General features: G+C 36.9%; 1 protein-coding gene across 10 annotated transcripts in view; it reads left to right on the forward strand.

The window, feature by feature from the left end:
• LOC306877172 (diacylglycerol kinase zeta-like) overlaps window positions 1–24,166 on the forward strand; it is a gene marked incomplete at its 5' end in the record, with an annotated part of 144,304 nt that overhangs the window by 63,909 nt on the left and 56,229 nt on the right. For 2 of the 10 annotated variants that reach the window (XM_079428739.1, XM_079428742.1), the window contains one exon: window positions 23,974–24,010. The exons of 6 other annotated variants lie outside the window; for them this stretch is intronic. Of the gene's footprint in view, window positions 1–23,844; window positions 24,011–24,166 lie in introns of those variants that run through there. 2 more of the 10 variants (XM_079428744.1, XM_079428743.1) reach the window with 2 other exon arrangements.

Raw genomic sequence — 24,166 nt, forward strand, 5'->3', positions numbered from 1 at the left:
TTCATTGATAGTATGAACTTACAATGAACAAAATATTTTTAATATTAGAAAAATAGTCATGTTCAAAAGATAAAACTTTAAAATGTAATAATATATTAACACATTTTGGAATTGATTTTGATAAACATTAAATGGTATATATTTATTAATGATGTAAATTAACAACAGTTAAATAATGTTGTTTTTAACATTGGTTAATTCACAAATAACATTAAATATTAACAATATATGTTTTACTTTATTCATTTGTGTTAGAATAAATTATTCATGTTAGTTAATGGAAAAATAAATCATTAAAAAATGCTTATAAATCATTAAAACCTTTGGTAACTATAATAATTTCTCATTTGTTAGCATTAGTAAATGCATTAACTAACATCAACTACCAATGAAAAATATATTTTCACAGAATTTAAAGTTTTATATGTTGTTCTGTGTGTGTGTGTTTCACAGAGTTGATGGTTTGGAATAACCCTTTAATTGCCGTATCCCTTAAAACCAAACTGCCAGAGGGTTACTGTGATGCTTGTGCTCGCTGGGCACCGTTTTATCGATGCCACCGGGATGGCGTATGCTGACGGCTTGGGCCCGTCATCGCTGCTCGCAGCTATATTTTTTTTTTTTTATTTTTTATTTCAATCATCCGGGCACTTTTGGGGGCCTTAACGTGCCCGAAAACTCTCGAAAATTGGCACGCACGTTGGAACCTGCGGCCATTAGGACGCCGCTGAGGCTGGGACCCGGGCGTGGCACAGGGGCTCTACGGCGCCCCCTGGAAAATTGTCAGAAAACACGATGTATAGCTCACACATACTTGCACGTATTCATATGAAACTCGGTACACATATAGAACTCATTGAGCCGAACAACTTCCGCGCAGCATGTCTTAGGCTCCGCCCAACAGGAAGTCGGCTATTCAGGGCTGTTTAAAAAGCGCATGCTCTGGAATTTGATATACTCCTCTGAGGATTTCCATACGATTGCCACCAAACTCGGTGAACATGATCTCAAGACATTGGGGACGCTAAATTGCGAAGATATTTTTGATATGTCGAACGGTTTGCCCGTGGCGAAGCGATGAAGTTATGGCGAAAAATGAGACCCAGGAAATGCCTAATAACGTCCACATACATTGTATGATGTAGATCAAACTTCAGTGATTTGTTCGTTGTATGATGCCGATCGGATAGATGTGACTATTATGACTGAAAGTTATAGCGCCACCAACTGGCTGCAGGAAGTGTGTCATTTTCAAAATGCTTTGAATTCAGCATCTTATTTTTACTCGATTTGCTTCAAACTTCACCAGAATAATGTCAAAACACGGCCGATGTAAAACTGTGAAGGGAATATTGATATCTAAAATTATGTTGCCATGGCAACGTGTCAAAGTTGAAAATTCGTTTCTGGTGATTTTGAGGCAGATAACATGTTTAGAATGTCATGAAACTCAACACACATATCAGTATTAATGATAGTTAGACACTGGAAAAAGCTCATAAACGGGCGTGGAAGAGGCACTCTATAGCGCCACCTTTTGTCAAAAATGGGGGGGTTAGTTTTAGCTACAGACACCAAACTCGTTACATAAATTGTTCTTATTAATCCGGACAACTTTCTAATTTACAGTCATTAGCTACGACCAACAGGAAGTCGGCTATATTTATTTTAATGTGGGTTTTTTTTAAAAACAGGCTGTAAACAAATTCATACTCCTCCAAACAGAAACACGGAAATCACACCAAACATTTTTTCTCATGATGCCAAAATACTGAAGATGCTAAATTGCGGACGGATTTAGGATATCTTGAACGATGATTTAATGGCAATTTATTAAAGTTACAGTAAAAAAGAGAATTCTTTTTTTTTTTTTTTTTTTTTTAAGAGCAGCTTCCAAACACTTCATAAAAAATTACATACACAGAACAATACAGTCTGACGATATGTGATTAATTTCATGAATTTACAATACACTATGCAGAGGAGAAAATTTTAAAACTATCAGAGCTGCTTCTGAGTGAGAGCTCCCTGTCACTGCAGCTGAGTGAGGGGTGGGGGTGGGGTGGGCTGTCAGTGACTGTGTGAGTGACTGTGTGGATTGAGCCAGTGGGTGAGAGAGAGAAAGAGAGAGAGAGGGTCTGTTTTTTAAAATCTTAAAAAAATGCTTATAAATCATTAAAGATTTTGATAACACTTTATAATAAGGTCTCATTTCTTAACATTAGGAAATGCATTATTTAACGTGAACTAACAATGAAAAATATATTTTTACAGCATGTTAATTCTTCCATGATAGTATGAACTAACAAAGAACATTTTTTTTAAAAGCATTTATTAATCTTTTTAATGTTAGAAAAATAGTCATGTTCAAAAGATAAACTTTAAAATTTAATAATATATTAACACATTTTGGAATTAATATTGATCAACATTAAATGGTATATAATTATTAATGTTTATATATATATAATGATAGCTACAGACACCAAACTCGGTACATAAATTGTTCTTATTAATCCGGACAACTTTCTAATTTACAGTCATTAGCTACGACCAACAGGAAGTCGGCTATATTTATTTTAATGTGGTTTTTTTTTAAAAACGAGCTGTAAACAAATTCATACTCCTCCAAACAGAAACACGGAAATCACACCAAACATTTTTTCTCATGATGCCAAAATACTGAAGATGCTAAATTGCGGACGGATTTAGGATATCTTTAACAGTGTTTTAATGGCAATTTATTAAAGTTACAGAAAAAAGAGAAAACTTTTTTTTTTTATCTTTTAAGAGCAGCTTCCAAACACTTCATAAAAAATTACATACACAGAACAATACAGTGTAAGGATATGTGCTTAATTTCATGAATTTACAATACACTATGCTTAGGAGAAAAATTTAAAACTTAGAGATATCCTGTCACTGTACTTCTAATGTGTGCGGTAGGTGACTGGGTGGGTGACTGACTGTGTGAGTTCAGTGAGTGTGGAGGGGGAGAGAGAGAGAGATAGAGAGAGAGAGAGAGAGAGAGAGAGAGAGTGAGTCTGTTTAAACTTCTCAATAAAATCCTTAAAAAATGCTTATAAAGCATTACAGGTTTTGATAACACTTTATAATGAAGTCTCATTTGTTAACAGTAGGGAATGCATTAATTAACATGAACTAACAATGAAAAATATATTTTTTACAGCATGTTAATTCTTCATTGATAGTATGAACTTACAATGAACTAACAATGAACAAAATATTTTTAATATTAGAAAAATAGTCATGCTCAAAAGATAAAACTTTAATTTTTTTTAATATTGATCACCATTAAATGGTATATAATTATTAATGATGTAAATTAACAACAGTTAAATAATGTTGTTTTTTAACATTGGTTAATTCACAAATAACATTAAATATTAACAATATATTTTTTACTTTATTTATTTGTGTTAGTAAAAATTATTCATGTTTGTTAATGGAAAAATAAATCATTAAAAAATGCTTATAAATCATTAAAAGCTTTGGTAACTAATAATTTCTCATTTGTTAACATTAGTAAATGCATTAACTAACATCAACTACCAATGAAAAATATATTTTGACAGAATTTAAAGTTTTATATGTTGTTCTGTGTGTCTGTGTTTCACAGAGTTGATGGTTTGGATTAACCCTTTAATTGCCGTATCCCTTAAAACCAAACTGCCAGAGGGTTACTGTATTGTGTGTGCTCGCTGGGCACCGTTTTTCGATGCCACCGGGGTGGCGTATGCACTGGCGGCTTGGGCCCGTCATCGCTGCTCGCAGCTATATTAATGATTGCCTTTCTATTACTAATAATATAAAAGCAATCGTTATAATTTTTTTGTATACATTTTAATTCCTTTGTTTAACAGTTCTATCTGGTTATTAGACAGACTTCTATCTGTATTAGACAGAAATGTTAACGACGACAGCGAATAAGAGGGAGAATGTGACATCCGGACGCTGCCGTTCTCAGTGCCGTCAGAATAAAAGTCCCGCATCAAATGGATCGGCCAAACAGAAAAACTGATCGGCCCATGCCAATATTTGAAAAATGCTATATTTTTGCTATATAATGACCACAACCTATTATGCCCATTTCTACAATATGTACTATAAGTCCCGGGTGTCCCCAGAATGTGTCCGTTTCTGCTCAAAATACCCCACAGATCATTTATCATATCATTTTGAAAATGCCTACTTTGAGTGGGAGCAAAAACAGGCTGTTTTCGTGCATGTCTCTTTAAATGCAAATTAGCTGCTGCTCCCCACCCCCTTTTCCAGAATAGGGCTGTGCTTTTACAGCTTGTAGCTGAGATACTCTGCCAAAAAACATGTTTTATTTTGATAATCATGTCTATAGCGCTGAAATCATGCGTTTTAAACCATATCAGTTTAAACTTCTGATATACGGTTTTCGGAGCGCACAGAAAGCGGCTGTCACATGGCATGTGGATACTAAACTTCTAAGACTTATCTTTCATGTCTTATTGCGCTTAAACTGTCAAACACGCACAAGTTTATGTTAAAAAACACACAAGTTACAAAAACAGTCTGTGAAGGTAAACCGCTTGGAAAGAAATCACATATTTATAGCGATGCACGATATTATCAGACTGATATCGGAATCGGCCGATAACGGCTTTAAATGTAAATATTGGCATCGGTCTGATATGAAAAATTATGCCGATACTTGCCGGTAAGAGGAATATGTTAACTCACATGTGCTCAGGGTGTGCTAGTGATTAGATCACGTCAACAGTGTGGCTCATTCTTGAAGCAAAGTTTTGTCTGAATGATGATTAGACTCACTCTTTTGGATCACTGCATTTAATCTGTGAAAGCAGTACAGAATGATGCATTTGGTGTGTGATAGAGGAAAGGTCCTAATGCCTGTTCGGTAAGGAGTTTTAATCTGAAGGGGGCGCTGTTGGCCTACTTCTAATTCAATTAAAAGTAAAATAGCCTACGCAAATAACATTTAGACTGTTTCTAATTAAATAAAGCAATAATTGATGTAATAAACTAAAGAGTATGTTTTGATTTAATGGTCAGAAGCTATAGCTTACATGGAAAAAAAATCACAAACATAACACCTGTAAATTAAATAATTTTACATATTCTGATTTATTCATTAATGTGTAATGTGTTTTATTTTTTATACCAGGGGTCACCAAGTTCGGTCCTGGAGGGCCGGCGTCCTGCAGAGTTTAGCTCCAACCCTAATTAAACACACCTGAAGCAGCTAATCAAGCTCTTACTAGGCATACTAGAAGCTTCCAGGCAGGTGTGTTGAGGCAAGCTGGAGCTAAACTCTGCAGGACACTAGCCCTCCAGGATCAAGTTTGATGACCCCTCTTTTAAAAAAATCATAAGCTCTAAAAGATTTTCAGAATTTTTACAACTTTTGCTTTAGACATTTACAAATGTTAAATCATAAAATAAAATGTTAGGGTTAGAACTGCATCTTTCTGGGGGGAAAATGCAGTGATTGATATATAGTTTATTTATAGTTATTTTCAAAGCTTCAATGTACTGTCAAAAAACCTTCATTATTTTTTTAATTTAATTCTAACAAATAATTTCTTGTTAAAAACGAACCAAAATAAAAAATATTTTGCTTATAATTTCTGCACAGGAGTGACTTGGTGTTGTTTCCAAACAAAGGGAAATATATTGGTATCGATTTCGGCCAAAATGAGTTGAAAAATTATTACATATTACATAAAAATATTGGCATATCGGATATCGGCAAAAATCCAATATCGTGCATCCCTACATGTTTATATTAGATCTGTGTGACAGCAGAAATATACAGTAAATAAATCAATAAATCCACTGCTCTGTTGCCTCCTCTGAGGCTGGGACTCTAAATAGTGTTCTATGCTCGTCAGCGCAGCCAAAGAGAGAACATGCTTTGAGTTAGCATGAGTTAGCATGCCTTGCACATACTTTCGCCATGGTGTTAGAACTGGTACACCATCGTTGCTTGTGAAAACACATTGTGGCAGCCCCATGGGTGGAAATTTGCAGAGTAAGGGGAGGTAATATTATAATAAGGTACTACTCTAATACTACTGCATACTACTGTAAATGAAAATGATACCATTTCTCATGACATTTAATAATTATAATATTTTTGTATTCCAACAGAACCGGTGGTAGAGTTTCAGTAAGAGAACCAGATGTTCAGAATTCAGTACCCTACGCTGCTACTAGGGATTCAGTAAATGAGTCGGTCAAAAGACAGATTCAAACTGATAGCTCAAGAGTTGTGGACAATTTCAAGAGTGTACTTTTTTATAATGAAATGATGTCATATGTTGCCTGCTGTACACAGTAGGGATGTAACGATTACCGGTTTGACGATAAATCATGATAAATTTCCTCACGGTTAGTATTACAGTTTCATATTTTAATTATCATTAAAACCGTATTCGATTACCGTGATCTGAACAACTCACGGTAAATAAATACAGTAATAAAATAAAAACAGTTTTCAGTAACAGTCTCACGTGTGCACAGCGCGCAGAGTAGTTTCGTTTTGAGTGAAACTAGGGCGGAAAAGCTGGGAGGTTTTAAAAGAGTGCTAAGGGAATTATACAAATTAATATATGAATGAATTAATTATGAATGTACCTCTGAAGGTTCTGACTGTCTTCCAAAACGATTAGATGGCATTTTGTTTTCATCTTTGCTCCGTGTTATACCTAAAGGAAGTGTTCTTAATCGCAATACTGCTTTGTCCACGGAGTTTGTAATTCAGCTTTTCCATCAGCGCCACCTAGTGTCAGTGAGTGGATTTACAGAGACTTATTTTTTACATTCAGCCTGTGTGTAGTTTCTGTCTGGCCAAAAACGGACCAAATTTGCATGCCCTGCTGTAAATTTTGACCGGTTGATGAAAAACAAGCTTATGTCAATTCTACACATTTAAACAATTCAGATAAGTTATCTAGAATTATTTATGGAACAGATAAAATACATTTTGGCCTAGTTTCACAGACAGGGCTTAGACTAAGCCAGGATTAGGCCATTGTTCAATTAGGAAATTTAAGTAATTTTCATTAACATGCCTTTACAAAACATTACTGGTGTGCGTCTTAAGACAAAACAAAGTCACTGATATATTTTATAGAGATCGACCGATATATCGATTTACTGATATTTTCCCGATATTTAAGCATTTTTCCATAATCGAATATCGGTTTTGTAATATCGGATTCCCCGATAAACACGTTTTCAGAATTGCGCGCAGGATCGCAATTGCAGCGCATCTGAGGGGAGACGAGACAGCAACGGCGTGCAGGTACTTGATTTGCTGTAGTTAGTAAACTATTTAATATTACAGGCATTAATGCACAAATTAGATGTATTACATAAATGCCTGATATATAGTTAAATATATGCAACTTGGCTCTAAGAAATATGATAAATAAGATACTCTGTCAAGCCCTGTCCCTGTAAAGATAGGCTATAACTTTGCCTGAAATAACACAGCCATGAATTAGCACATGCTGAATTTAATTCTCTCTGTGGTCTATTAGTCTCGTGAAGTCGGAGTCACAGATAATCCGTCAAGTCCTCTCCCAATAAAGACGTAACTTTGCATGAATTAAATAATACAGCCATGAATGATTGCATGTTGGAAAGAAAAGCATTGAATGTAATTCTCTCTCTGTTGTCTATATGCTCATCATTAGTCTCGTGAATCCGCTTTCATATTGCAGTTCACATTAAATTTAACATGACAGGGCTTTAGACTGCGACCAAAATGGTAATTGTTTGCGAGTTAAAATTTGACGTGGTCGCATTTGTACGAGTGCCAGGTCTGCGCTACTCCAAAGCGTCTGCTTCATACAGCGCGCGCTGCCAGCCGCAGCACATTATAGCAGGAGTCAGATTTCACTGATCACGTGAAGAGAGGTGCTTTCAGCCGAGCGCTTAGTGGGTAGAGCCTGGTTTATACTCGCCGCGTCAGCACGAGTGTGAAGGTGCGCGTCGCGGATGGAGCGCAACGGATGGATTTGTTTTCAAACTAAAGTAAAAGACCGCTTCTTAAACCAGAGAAGGTGAACGTGCACAGTATTCTTGTAGAAAGTCCTGTCAGCTACAGCCAGTTTAGTTTTACTTTTCTTTTTGTTTTCGTTTTGAGAAGCTTGTTATCTTTGCTGTTTACCTCAGGTTATGCTATGGAGGCTTTCCTTAATAAAAAAAAAAATATATTAATATTTATTTGCTTCCTCAGAGTTTGCTAAACATTCTGTAATATACTAGGTATATAGTACAGCATGTGGTGTGTCCTATGCCATGCCTTGTCTTATTCGTTTTGTTGATAAATGTTATGTAAGAGTTTGTCATTGTCAACGTACTGTTTTATTGTTGTTGTGCTTTTTAATTAAGAATAACAATGAATCCATCTTTTGTTTTAGTCTTAAAAAGTTAAAGGTGTATAGATATAAGCAAAACAGACAATGATCTTTTCTTTGGAAAATGTGACACCAAGATCGCAAATTTGAAAGTAAAAAGCGCATGAAAAAAGGAATTCCTGTTCACAAAATTTAAATCCCAAATAATACAGATGAAAAAGAACGAGTTGAATGTTGAAAACTTTCATTACGATATAACTATAAACTATGATAAAAGTTCATCAGCATGCATTGATTAATCAAATGTTGTAGCAAAAACAAATTGCAACCAAATTATGTGCTCGTGCGCAAATGTGAGATCAGTGGGAAGAATGAGTCTAGAGCCCTGCATGAAAGACTGCTAATTCTCAAAACATTTTTTGTTAAGATGACTGAAAGGAGGAAAAACCAAAGTGAAGTATGGACTTACTTCACGCAGTCATTTATTTACTTTATAACAGTAAATAAATATCGGTTCTGCATATCGGTTATCGGGCACATAGACATGCAAATAATTGGTATCGGTATCGGTTATAAAAAAATCAATATCGGTCGATCACTAATATTTTAAGATCAGTCAGTGCAAGTTGACTGCTCAGACTTACACTTTAGTCTGGGAAACCCGGGGGATAATCATTTATTAATAAATTATCATTTTGACATAACACTTTTCTTTATTTAAAGGCTGAAATGTGAGGTTTACCTTTTACATGAGAATTTTTCAAAGCTTTTTTTGAAAATTTACATTAGATATTTGAACATGCTATTAAACTGTTGTCAGTCAAGTTGTCATTTAAAATCCGAACATCATCAGTAATGCTATTGTTTAAGTGATTATGCAAACAAAAAGTCATTTTATTTTTTTGCTGATTTTTAAATATAAAACTTGGTGAATTGATTTATGTGTCGGTACTTTTTCAACATCTCCAGTACATTTATACATTCTTTGACACAAATGCACTTTTTAGGAAACGCTGTCAGTTCACCTTTCATGCATGATCGCAACATAGTTGTTGAGATATAATCACGAAAGGACTATAATCAGCAATGTGGTCTACTCTGTTTGCACTGCAGGCTGTTTGATTTCGATAGGAGTGATGCTTAAAAACACTGTTTTATCGTGACACACTTTCACACACATTCTTGACATTTTCTTGATTGTTTCATTTTCATTTTAGTGCCAAGTAGCTAAGAGACAGATGAATAAAGGAGAATGAATCAAACATGCTTTCCATGATCTTCGGGAGCACTTTCATTTCTATGCATTATAAGTAGGGAGTGAGAGATGAGAAGAGAGATGAGGAGGATGGACATGAAGGACAGAAAGTGCACTTGAAGTCATCTGTGGCATTATACTCAAGCTACAGACTCATGTGTGTTTGTCAGCACATTCAATTTCTCATTTTAAGTAGAGGAACTCTGTTCTTAAAGCTGGACTGAGACCAGAGCTGTATATTGCAGTGCAAAAACAAAAAAAGAAAGGATATACAGATGAGTATAGTGGTCAGTGTGGAACAGAAGATGATCTGTCCTTTCTCCTCTCTGTGTGCTATTCTCTCTCTCTCTGAGCTTCACAGCACGAAGGCCCGTTCAAAACCACAGCAGAAGCCAGAAAACTCAGGATCTATCTGTCAGTACCTCACGACCTGGCTCTCCCTGCCAGCTGCCCTACTTTACACTGAGAGAGAGATGGAGGGAAGGAAAGCGGAGGAAGGGTTTTGTCAGTTAATTTAGAATCAGTGTGTGTTTGTCTAATAATAACCCCATCTTACAAATGTGTGTCTGTGTGGTGTGTGTAAATGTGTACGTGTAAGCTAGCTCAACAGATTTGTGTGCCTGATATGTGGTATGGCAGTTAGACGTCTTAAATGTGTGGATGCACACACACACTATGGGCTGCAGTGGTGTGCTGTCTTTTCCTCAACCTCAGAGAGAGATGGAGTGAAACTAATGAAGGAAGGCAGTTGTAAAGAGCAGTGTTATTCTGTCAGTGTTGAACAGGAATGCAGCAAAATATCAAAGCCATACTGCCAGTAGCAATCCTGACTCACATTGTGCTTTAGGTGAGATCAGGAGAGAGGTGCACCTCAGAAGACTTAAAAAATGTGACCCTGGGCTAGGGGTTGCACCGACTAATCGACTAGTATGCGCCTTTAGAGTTTTTCAGAAGTGCTCCTGCTCAAAACCGAAACTGTTTTTTTCTCTTTATTTAATTTCTTTATTGCATGCTTTGTTGATATTTTGAGTGCACACAAATAAAAGTAGGCCCTTTACGGTTCCGAACAATGAAGCCTATTACTCTTATGAGCAAAAATGACAGCGTATTTGAAATGTTTCCAATGCAAGTGATCGCTCTGGCGCGTCCATGTCCTGTAAAGCGCGCTTCAGCTTCCACTCTCCGCACAAATGACTGGATATGCGGCAGTGCACATTTATCTAGGTTAAGCGTCTAGGTTAACATTGTGGAGCTGTTTTATAACTATAGATTTAATTTTAGACAAGTTGTGATAATTTGAGAAGGCTAAATATATCAAACAGACTATAATCAACTCACTGTCTGCCGCTGGCCGCTTGGTCGTTACTTTAAAAAAACTAAAAAACTTACATTTAACAAAAATGCTCCAAACGTTTTTCTAAATTTACTTAATAAAATAACGAAACGGAATACAATCACTTTGCCATTTCATACAAAACTGAGGTATTTTAATAGCTGAAACAGTATAAGCTGTTTTGGGAGAAGGGGAAAAAAAGACTGGCTCGGGCCGGTAATTCTGATAAGCTGTCGGACACGGGCCGGGCTAGGGCCTGAGCGTCTCGGACCAGGGCTGGGCTAGGGCCTATATTTTAGGCCCGTGCAGGGCTCTATGCTGCTCTGCGCCCGTTCCGCAAGCGTGGGCGGCCCGTGAGCAGCACGTATTTTTTTCGGCGTGCATGTTAACAAATGAGTGCATTTACACCGGGAGCAGGAGCAGCGAGTAACCGTGCGCTCACACCGCCGCCGGCGAGAGCGTCAAAGTGGCCGGAAGTCATTAATTTTCAATGTGACTCGGCAGCGAGCTCCGGCGAGAGCGGCGTGGCGCGTCTTGGACGGTGAGGGCGTCTAGGAGAGTTGAAGTCAGGTCAACTTTATGATAATGAGCTATGACGCGGTTGGGCGGCAACCAATCGGAATGTAGAAGTCCTCCGCTTGAGAGGGTTCCAGAGAACGCAATCCTGTAAACTTTGGTTCTGACCACATTAGTTCCCAAGCATTTTAACGCTAGAACGCTTGTTTTTCAGCGGAAATGCAATTCATTTGCTCAAAACAAGACCGATTTGACCAATTGCATTTAGGCTACACTTCAATCAGGACAGTTTGGAATGTAGGCTGCGCACAAATTAATGTTAATGTTAATTAAAGACCTAGGCTAATAAACGTCTTCTATAAACTGCATGTTGAAATTAGACTAACTTAGCAATTAACCATGAACACAAAAACACACTACAAATTGCTTTTATTGGTTTATTTCCTTAGCAAACATGTAACTATAATTAAGTTCTTTCCATTGATCAATTTCTTGCTTTCACATTTTAAATATTTCATGGGGTTAACTTATACCCTACTTGTGGTCAGTCTACACAAGATCAACATGCTTGTTTGCTTTGCGGCTCCTTTAATACAAGACTAAGCGCTCGAGCCTCAGAGCGCCAACAAATTTTTCTTCAGCGTCGCTGGCAGAGCGACCAGAGTGAATTTTGATGCTCTCGCCGGCGGCGATGTGAACGCACAGTTAGGGCTTCTATATTTTTTTTTGACTGGATAGTTAAAAAATGCCTATACCAGTTTGAAATAATAATTGGGAAATTCCCTGTTTTTGTTTCGCTGAGACCTATACTTGGCAATGGACGTGACGGATCGTTATCGTTACGGATTTGGCCGATAACCCGTTGTTCCAGAAATATATATCCCTCTATATATATATACAGCCCACAGTTATTGGTTGATTCCTTCTTTCCCAAATATAAAAATGATGGGAATTGGTCCAGTTGACACTTAACTCAAGATTTAATTCATGTTTGTTGATGAAGTGGACTCTGCACCTCTCTAAGTTAATTATATGATGTAACATGATGTGGTGTGGAAAGTGATGCGTGTTTTGTGTACCTCTGAAAGTGTATACGAGGGAGCGTGACTGGCCTCTATCACTATAAACTTCACTAGAGTTACAGTACTGCAGACTAATAATAGCACTGCAAGTATACTGACATGAAGCCGAATATGAGAACTCAGCAGCTCTGGGAGGACTTGCCATTAGCCATCTGTAAAAAATCTGCTTCTACTCAAAGGGCTTCTGATGTTATGTTTTAGTATAGGCGCACGAAAAAATTCATTAGGTTGACAGTATGGATGTCCCTACACGCTTTTATGGTTGACTTAGGCTATCTATATTTTGTGCCCATACTTGTGCATTGACTGTCATCAGTGGTTTCCTGTTTGAATGATATTGATATTACATTGATGAAGCTACTAACATAAAAACATCTGAAATCAGATTGAGGTAAACTTCACGTTGACCACATCCATTTCTGACATTTCCATTTCTGATTTGCTTTCTTTTTTGCTGTTTCCTGGCCTCAAACATAGCTTCCAGGAAGCCGTGGCAACCATAGCTTCTCTTACATAGTAATGCATGAGACAGTAAAACTATACGGTTCTTCAAAGTCCTCAATTAAGAGCTCACTCGAGACAAATCTAGACAGCGAATGATCGCAAAATGACTGTAATGATTCCCTGACTCTTCAGTCCTTTGTGTTGTCTGATGAATAATTGTGTTCAAATCTGATACACTCCCAGAGAGCCTCTTGCACACACTGGGAACTCAAATCATCAACCTGCATAGCATTGTTTGCTGATATCCAAGATCAACATGCTTGTTTCTTTTGCGGCTCCTTTAAATACAAGACCAAACGTTCGATCATCAAGCAGGAGCATCGCGTGAGCAGCAGTGCCGCGATCGTTTCAACGCAGAGTCTATTTTTGCTGCGCCGCTTATGCTGAATTAAAGTCACAATGCATTGTTCTTGATCAAAATTTACCCGATTAACATTAAAAATAACTAATTTCACCATAAAATCTTGTAAATTATGTGTTTCTTGTCTCACAATCACCACATGCAAAAATAAAATGCACAAAAATACATCACTTCCACGAGGTCTGTTAAATTGATAAAACTAGAGGCATTTGTTAGCTTTATATTACTTTTTCAATCCAATTACACTTTATTGTTGGAATTCTTTCCAAAATTTGTCTTGGATCTCACATGTGTCTCAGCGTGTCTCACATCAATTCACATCGATAATTACTAAACAATAGACGCACCTTAATACAAAAAAATAAATAAACAAACAACAACAGTATATACATAAACACATGGCTACAGTGCATGAGTCCTTTCTATTTTCCAGAGGCCATTTTGAGGCCTAATTTATTAATTCTACAGTCTGATACACAAAAGATTTTACCGCATGTAACATAGCCAATTCAGTCTAGCACATGCAACTCTTAAGCCTTCTGTTAGATGGCAAAAATGAATATTCCTCATACAAAATGTGAGAAGGGTCAGACATAATTTTTCCTGACAGGGTCGGCCATTTTTTTGTATACACATGGCACACAGTTTTCGGAGGAGAACGCTGGAAAATATGACAGAAATGACGATACTCGTCTGTATTGCATGCAGTAAGCCGCGGTTCAGTTGCGCTCCTGCTTCTGCGCCGCTCACGCTTGTTGCGTGAAATGGGCGTAAAATGCACACACATAGGCTACAGACAGTAGCGCGTACAATACATCACGCGCAGATCGCGCACACAAAATCATTCAGCGCGGAAATGTATTGTCAACACTGTTCTGTGATTTCTCAATAAAATAACTTAGAAACTGAAAAGTTCAAGCATATATTTCTTAACTAAATCCCACAGCTTCACTACTAGTAGAGAGACGCTACCAGATAGAATTAGTTCACAGTTCACAAACACAATCGCTCTCACTAATGCATTTGTTCATATGAATATAATCTTTACTGTGCTACTTATCTATATCTGATTTAGAACGAGCAGAAATCTGTGAGAAATATAACGACCCAAAGACAAAAGAACAGATAAAAATAACCTCTTATGGGAGCAATAGCCATGTGGGCAGTGCTGTGTTGCATGCCATAGCTGTGCACAAGGTGTTTGTTACAGCTCCAGACTTATTTATTCATTAATGACGTCATCAGCGACTAGTCGACGTCGACTCGACTTTCATCACAAAAAAGTCGACTTTAAAAAATCAGAAGTCGTTCAACCCCTACCCTGGACCACAAAACCAAACCAGTCTTAAGTCGCTGGGGTATATTTGTAGCAATAGCCAAAAATAGCCTACATTGTATGGGTCAAAATGATCCATTTTTCTTTTATGCCAAAAATCATTAGGATATTAAATAAAGATCATGTTCCATTTTTGATTAGTAATATGCATTGCTAAGAACTATTTTTATACAACTTTAATTTAGTATTTAGATTTTTTTTTGCACCCTCAGATTCCAGATTTTCAATTAGTTGTATCTCTGCCATATATTGTCCCATTATAACAAACTATACATAAATGGAAAGCTTATTTATTCAGCTTTCAGATGATGTATAAATCTCAATTTTGGAAAATTGATACTTATGACTGGTTTTGTGGTCCAGGGTCACAAATGAAGAAATACACTACCGTTCAAAAGTTTGGAGTCAGTAATATTGCATGGCAGTAAATTGTGAATATTGTGAAATAATATATTGTTTTTGTGGTATTCAGAAAGGAAATTTAAAAAGAATAGCATTTATTTTACATAAAAAATCTTTTGTAACATGTCTTATTTTTTAATGGTATAGTGTAAATGTAATTAAAAATACACCAATATACTATATTTGCTATAAGTAAATGATCAATTTTAAATATATATAACAGTAAATCGGAACTGAATTGGAAATCAGTGGGAACATTTTATGATCCTTTTTATTTTATGCACATTTTTTATGTTTTGGCTAGCTGTATTGATTTCGAGCAAGTAGAGAAACTGTTTTTTTTCATAGGCAGTTCACTTCTCTTGCTTCTATGGTGCAGACGGCACCATACAGCAGCCGAAGCGAGAGGAGGCGTACAAGTATAGTGCTGGGAGCCGCTCAGAAAAAGTTACCTGCTAGGTCACTATTCATTTTCACTGAGAGGGGTGGAACGGATAGTGGGCGCAGCGCTGTGAAAATGCTGCAGCTGAGTGAAAGAAATACATGTGTGGGCGCCCCAGAAAACACTGCCGCTCTAGGATATCGCCTATACCAGGACCCTACTTCTGCTTCATACATGGGCCTTGTGCGGCTGTTAAAATGGAGATCTGTGCATAGATCCTGCTCAATAGATCAAAGTGGCTTTAAGCGAAATCTTCAATAAATCCTCTTTTATTTATTTTTTATAAAAATTTTTATATATGCATAAGCCTGCCCCAAAAAAAAAAAAAGTTGCATGTCACTTGCACTGTCACTTATTGGTTAGAACAGAGTAGACTAAACCAGAAGCAGAAGTGTCTATGTAACAACCATCTCGGCCTGCTGCTGGAGCATGACTGATAGTGATTCTGTGTACAAGTACAAGAGCTCTTGGATAATGGATTAACTAAATCAAAACCCGCACTGCCTGACTTAAATTAGACATGAAGTGCTTTATGGTTTTATTTTGCTTAGTGTTATACTGATGAACTAAAGCATCAACTAAACACACACTAGAGAAGAACACCGCACACAGAGAAAGTCCTGATCTATGAGCCGAGGTAGTAAATTATTGTTCACCGTTTGTGTTTTATAAAGCATGTGTGTGTAAATGTGGGTGTGTGTGTGTGTGTGTGTAAGTTAAAACTTTTGTCTGTTCACTGTCATTCTATTGTCTTATCTCATTTTTCGCTACCACTCTTTTTGCTAAGTTGTTTCACTCAGAGCTGAAGTGATTGAATATCTTGAACTAAAGAGGATATTGTTCTTTGTATGATTTACAATCATTCAAGCAGCAGCCTAACAGAATGGTTTAACAAAAAAATGGCCTATCTTGCCAGGTAGCTATTCTATATAATGAAAGTGGCTCATTTAACTTATGCATTATATTCCAAATCATATGATGGCTTTGTGTGACAGAAATTTACATTTGCAATTTTAAAAGTCTTTTAGCATTTTTCTAATCTAAACTTTTTTTTTTTTTTTTTTTTTTTTTTTTTTTTTATTGCATAAATTTAGGAATACCTTTAGAAATTTTTGATGTGCTTCCATGCAAAGACATGCTTTTGTGAGCTATATTGTTAGTTTACTGCAGAATGCGCAGATGTCCCATGCATAACATCCGTGACATACAGTACATCCTATTTAGATCTAAAGGGTGTAGATGAGTTTAAAGCCATATGCATACAGTCATACGATGATGTCATTTTTTTGTGTTGTGTGTTTGAGCACACCTGTGTTGGTTTAAGCAGAAGAGGTGTGTCTTTGTTATTAATCATGACATTCTGCCTGTCTGACAGGTTATGTGTAAGAATAAACACCACCTCCTTGCTGATGTGTGTCAGTCTACAGTAGAGTAAATATCAGTGCCATAGAATCAAATGTGATGTTTGGAAATGTTTGGATTACAGCTGGTCTAATCATTAAAAGAAATCACTAGTGTTTGGACAGTTTGATTTCAAGCTAATCGATATCCTTTCTTTTTCTCTCCCTCTCACTGGTTCTCCTAATGGGTAAATCATCTGCCATAGGTAAGTATCCATGTCTGTTTGAAAGCATCTCTTCTGCTGACACAGTCTCTGGGTAAAAGGGGGATCTTGTATCCTTTTGTGTGTGTGTGTGTCTGTACTTGCATCAGGAGTAGAGTGCCTCTCCTTACTCATTTTTATTCCACTTTTTCACCCTCCCACTGGGTTTTCACAGAATCAAAATTTCAGTAGTCAACACCAATAGCAGTTCCCCACACTATTATGTCACAGCAAAAACTAATTTGCTATTGAAAATATAAATATAAAAATAGTTACATGAAAATATTAACAAACTCAGCCTTGAAGTTTTTTTCAATTAAGTAAACACACTAATGTTCAAACGTTTGGGGTTAGTAAGATATATATATATATATATATATATATATATATATATATATATATATATATATATATATATATATATATATATATATATATATATAATATTTTAAGAAAATACTTCTATTCAGCAAGGATGCATTAAACTGATTAAAAGTAAAACTAAAGTAAGACATTTAAAATGTTATTTAAAAATTGTTTTAAATAAATGTTCCTATGTTCTTAATTCATCAAAAGAGTCTTTAAAAGGTGTCATGGTTTCTACCAATATATTAAGCTGCACAAATATTTTCAATTTTGATTGAGAAATATTTCTTGAGCACAAAATCAGCATCTTAGAATGTATTTTTGTTCAAACACAGTAAATGAAACCCTGTTCTTTCAAAAACATTATCTTAAAAAAATCTTACTGACCCCGAAACTTAAGTTTTGTAATTAATCAAGTAAACATGAAAAACAAAGAAATAAATTATAAGCAGTGAGTTGTTTTCACTTTTTCTTGTTAATATTGTTGCTATTGAATAATGACATAATAGGCAGGTTTATTAGATTGGATATTGAACAGTATAATTTTTTTTTATAACTCAAAGACAAACCTTTTTAATCAAGAGTGCTCTCCAACACATGGAAACATATCGGCTTGGTACCAAACTACTGTTTTTATTTTTATTTTTTTATTTTTTTACATCACTGCTCTTCCACTGGAAATAGCAGCCATCTGCCACTGAAACAGTCTGATCCTTTTCCCTATTAACACACACACACACACACACACACACACACAGATAGACAGACAGACAGACAGATACTGTCAATAAGGTCATCAGCCACTATTCACCTGTCACAATCTCTCTGTATCTATCTGTCCCTGTCTCAGTCTTTCCATGTTTTTCCTTCCCTCTGTCTGATTCAAGGGTAACCAGGCAAAGATAAAGGGACACAGGGAGGAATGAGTGAGTGAGGGAGCACAAACACCAAAAATAATCTGATTCCCCAGGGCTCAGGCTTTTCAAGTCTGGTGTGCGGGGTGTCCCTTTTTACACGTCTCCCATCTTATTATTTTCTCACTATTGGATCTCTTTTTATGGTACCCCTTTTGAAACTGTGACTATTCTGCTGAGTGTAAAACAATTGTGTGTAAATTGTTGTCAAAAAAGAGATAAAAAGAGGGGTTTTTGCCCATGTTTAAAATCTCATTACTACATTAAAGATGAAGCAGGGATGCCTGTTATGGAGTAAACGATCTGGCCTGTTAAGTGATATTTGTAAGATGGATTGTGTTTTTTGATGTAACCAGACAGGATCAGGGTGATCAATATCTACCATTTTCTCGGAAGCAAGAGATCTTGGTCATAATCAGACCTAGATGAATTTCATTTGCTAAAAGCACTGCCATTGTGATTGCTGATCTTACAAGAGCGATAAAAAGATGTTGCTTTTTAACAGCATGTTAGCCTCTATGACGTGGCCATGGAGAGTCTGGAGTCTCTGTATGTCTGGTTTTGTGTCTAGAGGGTATGAGTCTCTCTTTCACAGACTGAGCAGCTGAATAATGGTCTGTTTGCAGAATGTTGAAGTATGGTGTTTTAATACATTGATATTCAGATGCACTGACTTCTGTGTTTGTGTTTGTATGTGGAACTTGTATTGTGTTTCAGTCATACATAGTTTTTATTTTATTTTATTTTATTATCACAACATAATGTTGTGGGGTTCCACTACAGGGCACACACACTCAGGTTTTAGGTTAGCTCAGCATTCTCTCCTGAAGTGGTTGCATTATGCTGTTCTTGAGGGTGTGTTTATGTTTTGATTGTTTATGTGGCATGTTGAAGCAGTGAAAGAGAGGGTAATGTTACTGAGGGACGTGTCCTTTCCCAAAGTGTAAATATTAGAAGTTAGCTATAGGGTATAAGGCTTGGGGGTTTCTTTACACAACATTTATAATAACTGTTTTATGGAAACAGTAGATGTCTTTGGTATGTTCCCATTTAGATAATTAGGTAAAATACTCTCTAGGGCTAGGTATCAATATAGATTTCAAAATTTGATTCGAATTTACACTGTTAATGCTATTCAGTATTATTCTCAGGACATTATCCTGGTGTACTACACATCATGTTGAGATATGCTGCCATCTGGTGGATAGGTGATGCAGAATGGAAATACCGTTTAAATGTTTTGGGGTTGTAAGAATTTTAAAAATTAGTTTGCTTGTTTTCTCATGCTTATCAAGACTTTTTAAAATTTATTTAATCAAAAATACAGTAAAAACATTAAAACCGAGAAATATTATTTACAGTTTAAGCTACAGTTGTTTTTTTTATTGGGAGATCAAAATTAGAGAACCATCTGCAATTTCCTAAATTTCAAGGTCACGGCTTTGTCCTATTTGAAGTTATCCTAACAGGAGTAGAAGAGCAGTTTTTTTAAGCATATGTCATAAATTAATTGTATTCTGAAGCACAGTATTAAAAACTCAAATGAGATATTTTTATAAAAAGACCTCTGATCAAAATTAGAGAACACTTACAGATACTTCCAAGTTGTTGGTGTTAATTTGGCACCTGGTGCTAATTTCCTTAATTATATGACAAACCCTATTTAACTGGCAGCATTTCTCCAGGTTTCAAGAGAGATTACAAGAATGATGCACTGTAACTTAGTATGAATTTGTTAGGCAATGCATGACACACTATTTCACCTGTAATGTCAGCTTCTGACCAGCAGGTGCCTCCCTTTGTCAATGTCTGCAGCAACCTGTGTGCTCATACATGGATGTGTGCAGGAGGAGAAAGGCTGATTAGATGGTGTATGAAGATTGAGCTGTCAGCGGATATGACTGACAGCTGGCCTTAAGTGGTAGCTCAGATGATTATCAGGTAATGATGTGCTGTGACACCCAGACAGAAGCAGCGACAGTTGCTGTGGGAGATGGTTGGCTGATGTCTGAGACAGCACGTTCAGTTCACAAACGGAAAATAAATATACAGACAGGTTCTGCTTGTGTTCTTTGTTTGCAATGTGACTCACACTACCTCTCATTCCTCCCACTCCTGCACTCAGAGATGGAGTTCTAAATATAATCTCCTTGTCTGGTTTATGAAATGCTAATCTAAAACCCTTCTGTCTCGAACTATCGAGACTATCAAACCTCTGTGTCTAATTTGTGTGTTGAGCAGTGTAACATTAGCTGCCACGGAGGCTCTAAGCAGCACCTTTACCATATATGGCAGATGTAGACGCATGCATGATTGTTCATCTAACGGCTGTTTGGTGAAGCATCTGCTTAGAACAGACTCTTTTTGTGTGTGCACATGCATATCGATAGAGCCAGAGTGAGTAAGTGTTTGTGTGGGTTCAGGTGTGGGGGAAGGAAGTGTACAGTGTGTGTGTGTGAATGCATGTGCAAAGGTTCACATGTGTTTCAGTAGAAACGCTTTTTTAGTTTCTGCTACCAATTACATCTCTTATAGCTCAGAACATCGCTTGTATTATGTTCAGATTTTGGGTACAGTTCTCTCTGGTGCCGGTCAAATTGATCTTAATTGCAATAGTAATAATAAAAACAAAATCCGTTAACATTAATGCTACATGAATGCTCAAACCTTTTTCTTTTTTTACATTTTAAATAGAGCAGCATGATTCTGGATAAATTGAGAATCACATTTTTTTCACGATCACGATTCTCCCATGATTCTGAACTAAAAATAATGTGCGACAAAATATTAACCGCCTCAGTCTATTTAAAATTCTTCGGAATAAGACTCGCTGTCAAACGCTCCACAGGCTTGTTACTATAGCTGACATGACTGTTTTCAGCATATTACATTGGCACCTGCTACAGATCCTTTTATATTTAACAGATAACTATTTATTGTACTCATTTGTTAGCTAAAAGACTTTTGTTTTGAAGTGTCTCACCATGTGAATCAGTGAAAACAGCTGAGCTCAACCAACCAATCAGGTCGCGCTCCAAACAAAGTCGACACACCCACCTGAAAAAAATTTGGAATGGCAGAAAGAAGTAAACAATGCAGGTGACATGAATGGTTCTGGTTTCTGATTCTGCATCATTGAAACGCTGCTGAATTGCTCCTGCTGTTGGTTATTGCTGCTGCCAATAGATGCTATGAGTTTTTAAGACATACAAATAGCATATAAATTAAAATAACTCTTAGCAGATCTATACAGGTGGAGCTGGGGGAGGTGGAGGATTTCAGAGGAACTCTGAAAGTGTGCTGCGAAATGCTCTAGTGAATGCTAACCTGCTATTTAAATGTAAAGCTGCAGGCACATTGGCTGTGTATGAAACATGAACCAATCAGCTTATGCCAAGTAATTTAATGCTATGAATATCATATAGTGTCATAAGGACCCATCAGCCTGCGCCATCTAGTTTTATGACAAAACTTGGCATTTAAAAGTGTCTCCCAATGCATAGATGTAAAAAGAAAAAAAAGGAAAACCCCCCCCAAAAAAAGCAGGTCTGAGGAACAATGAAATGTGCATAATTAGATATAAAACATCATAATCATAATAGAAAATGCATATGCATATTCCACAATGCATTGAATTGTCGACACTTTGGAGGCATGTTCATGACCCTAAAACTAAGAGAAATGTCAAGAAAAAAGAAGAAAAAAAATATAATTAAGTAACAACAGTAATTAAGAGAACTGAAAAATTCAAACCACAACACTGCAGCACAATGCGAGGATTTTAACCTTTTTTCTTTCATGACAAATTTCCGTTTTTCTTGTGCATTTCGTTAAACAGAAACTATGAAACTGAGAGCATGTGTGTATGCTTGTGTGTTTCTCTGTATGTGGTAGATGCCGTAAACAGCTCAGTCAGAGCTAGCTCTATCAGTCATCATAGGACAAAAAGCTGTTGTGGTCTAACCACACGGGCAGCGTTCAGACGCACATACACACACACATATATACACACACACACACACACATACACATACACACACACACACACACACACACACACATACAATGCTTGCGGCAGTGGCATCACACTCTGATCAAAGGGACTGTTGCCCTCTCTCTGTCACATCAGAGTTAAGAGACATACACACACTCACACACACTTTCCCCCCAGCACAAACACGCATACCCATATACACACACACACACACACACACACACACACACACTCACTCACTTACTTTGACACATATACAGCTGGCTTGAGGATGTTTGTGGTTGATGTCCTCCCCATAGGATATCGGGTGTGTGTTTGTGCGTAAAATAGTAACCTTGCTCATGGGCTGGTGGGGGAGTTTAGAGGATGTTAGCTGTTTAAAACAGACAGTCTGAGATGACCGGTGTCTCTTTTTTTCTTGCTCTCAATATACAGAGATGTTGATTGATTTCCATAAAAGTATAAAAACTGTAGCTGTGAGACTCTTTCAGAACATTTGTTTCTGGTTTAATCTCTCTGTCCAGCCTGACACACCGAGTGTGAGTTTGGGACTGGACTACAGTTTGTCCAACCAGTGGCCAACAGAGGGAGTGTTTGGGGAAAAATAGACAATTTTTGCAAATACGTTTGATGTATAAATTACACACTTAATCTTACTTAAACTTGAATTATTAAAAGTGAACTGAATTACTGAAAAAAGCTCAATTGAATTACAATATAATTGCATATTGCTTTGGGACTCTAAAACAAATTGTGTTTCAGATGGATTCACGGCACCTTAATGGAAGAATCCACAAAATAAATATTCTGCCTTCGTTTACACCCCTTCATGTTGCTCTAACTCTGTAAAGGACTTCCTTTTCTTTCTTCTGTACAACACAAAAGTAGATATAAAGGGTCCAGTGTTGTTTGGACCATCTCCAAAAACCTCATGCAGGTTTGGAACATGAGGGTGAGCAAATGATAGAATTTTTTAAGTCAGAGATAGGAGTTAATTGTCTCACCAGCTTGCTGAGCTTATATTGTCATAACCTTAATTATTTTTAGGAGTATTTGTGTGCATATTTGCTGTGTACATACATATCTATGTACATGCCAACATGGGTTCAAACTTAGTGTGTTTTCAAGTTGTTGGTTGACACTGATCTGCATATATGAAAGGTGTTTGTGTCAGAGGAAGCATGCTTCATCAGTAGAATCTCTGTCTCTGATCCCTCTCTTTCTCTTTCTCTTTCTCTTTCTCTCTCTCTCTCTCTCTCTCTCTCTCTCTCTCTCTCTCTCTCTCTCTCTCTCTCTCTCTCTCTCTCTCTCTCTCTCTCTCACCAGCTCTCTTTTTGACCCTCCCACTCTCTTAGGACAGACTGCATGCTCTCTTTTTCCCCATCCCCAGTCAACCTTCTTTCTGTCTCCATTCTCCTCTTTCTCGCTCTCATTCTCTTCCTCCTCGCTCTCTTGCTTTCTCTAAAAGTTTTCTGGTGAGAAATGGAGAAGACATTTGGATGATTTTGACTCCTCCATCAGGTTGTACATTTCTCTGACTCGTCTCTCTTGAGAGCTTGATCTTGATGTTTAGGAGTTGTAGAGTGCAGTGCTGTGTCCTTTAGACTGTGATTTGTGCTAGCGGTGCGTGTGGGAGACTAAGACATGTGAGCTGTATTAGGTGATTCTAGTGAATCT

This window comes from Barbus barbus, assembly GCF_936440315.1.
Source record: "Barbus barbus genome assembly, chromosome: 2".
In the NCBI taxonomy this organism is placed as follows: domain Eukaryota; kingdom Metazoa; phylum Chordata; class Actinopteri; order Cypriniformes; family Cyprinidae; genus Barbus; species Barbus barbus.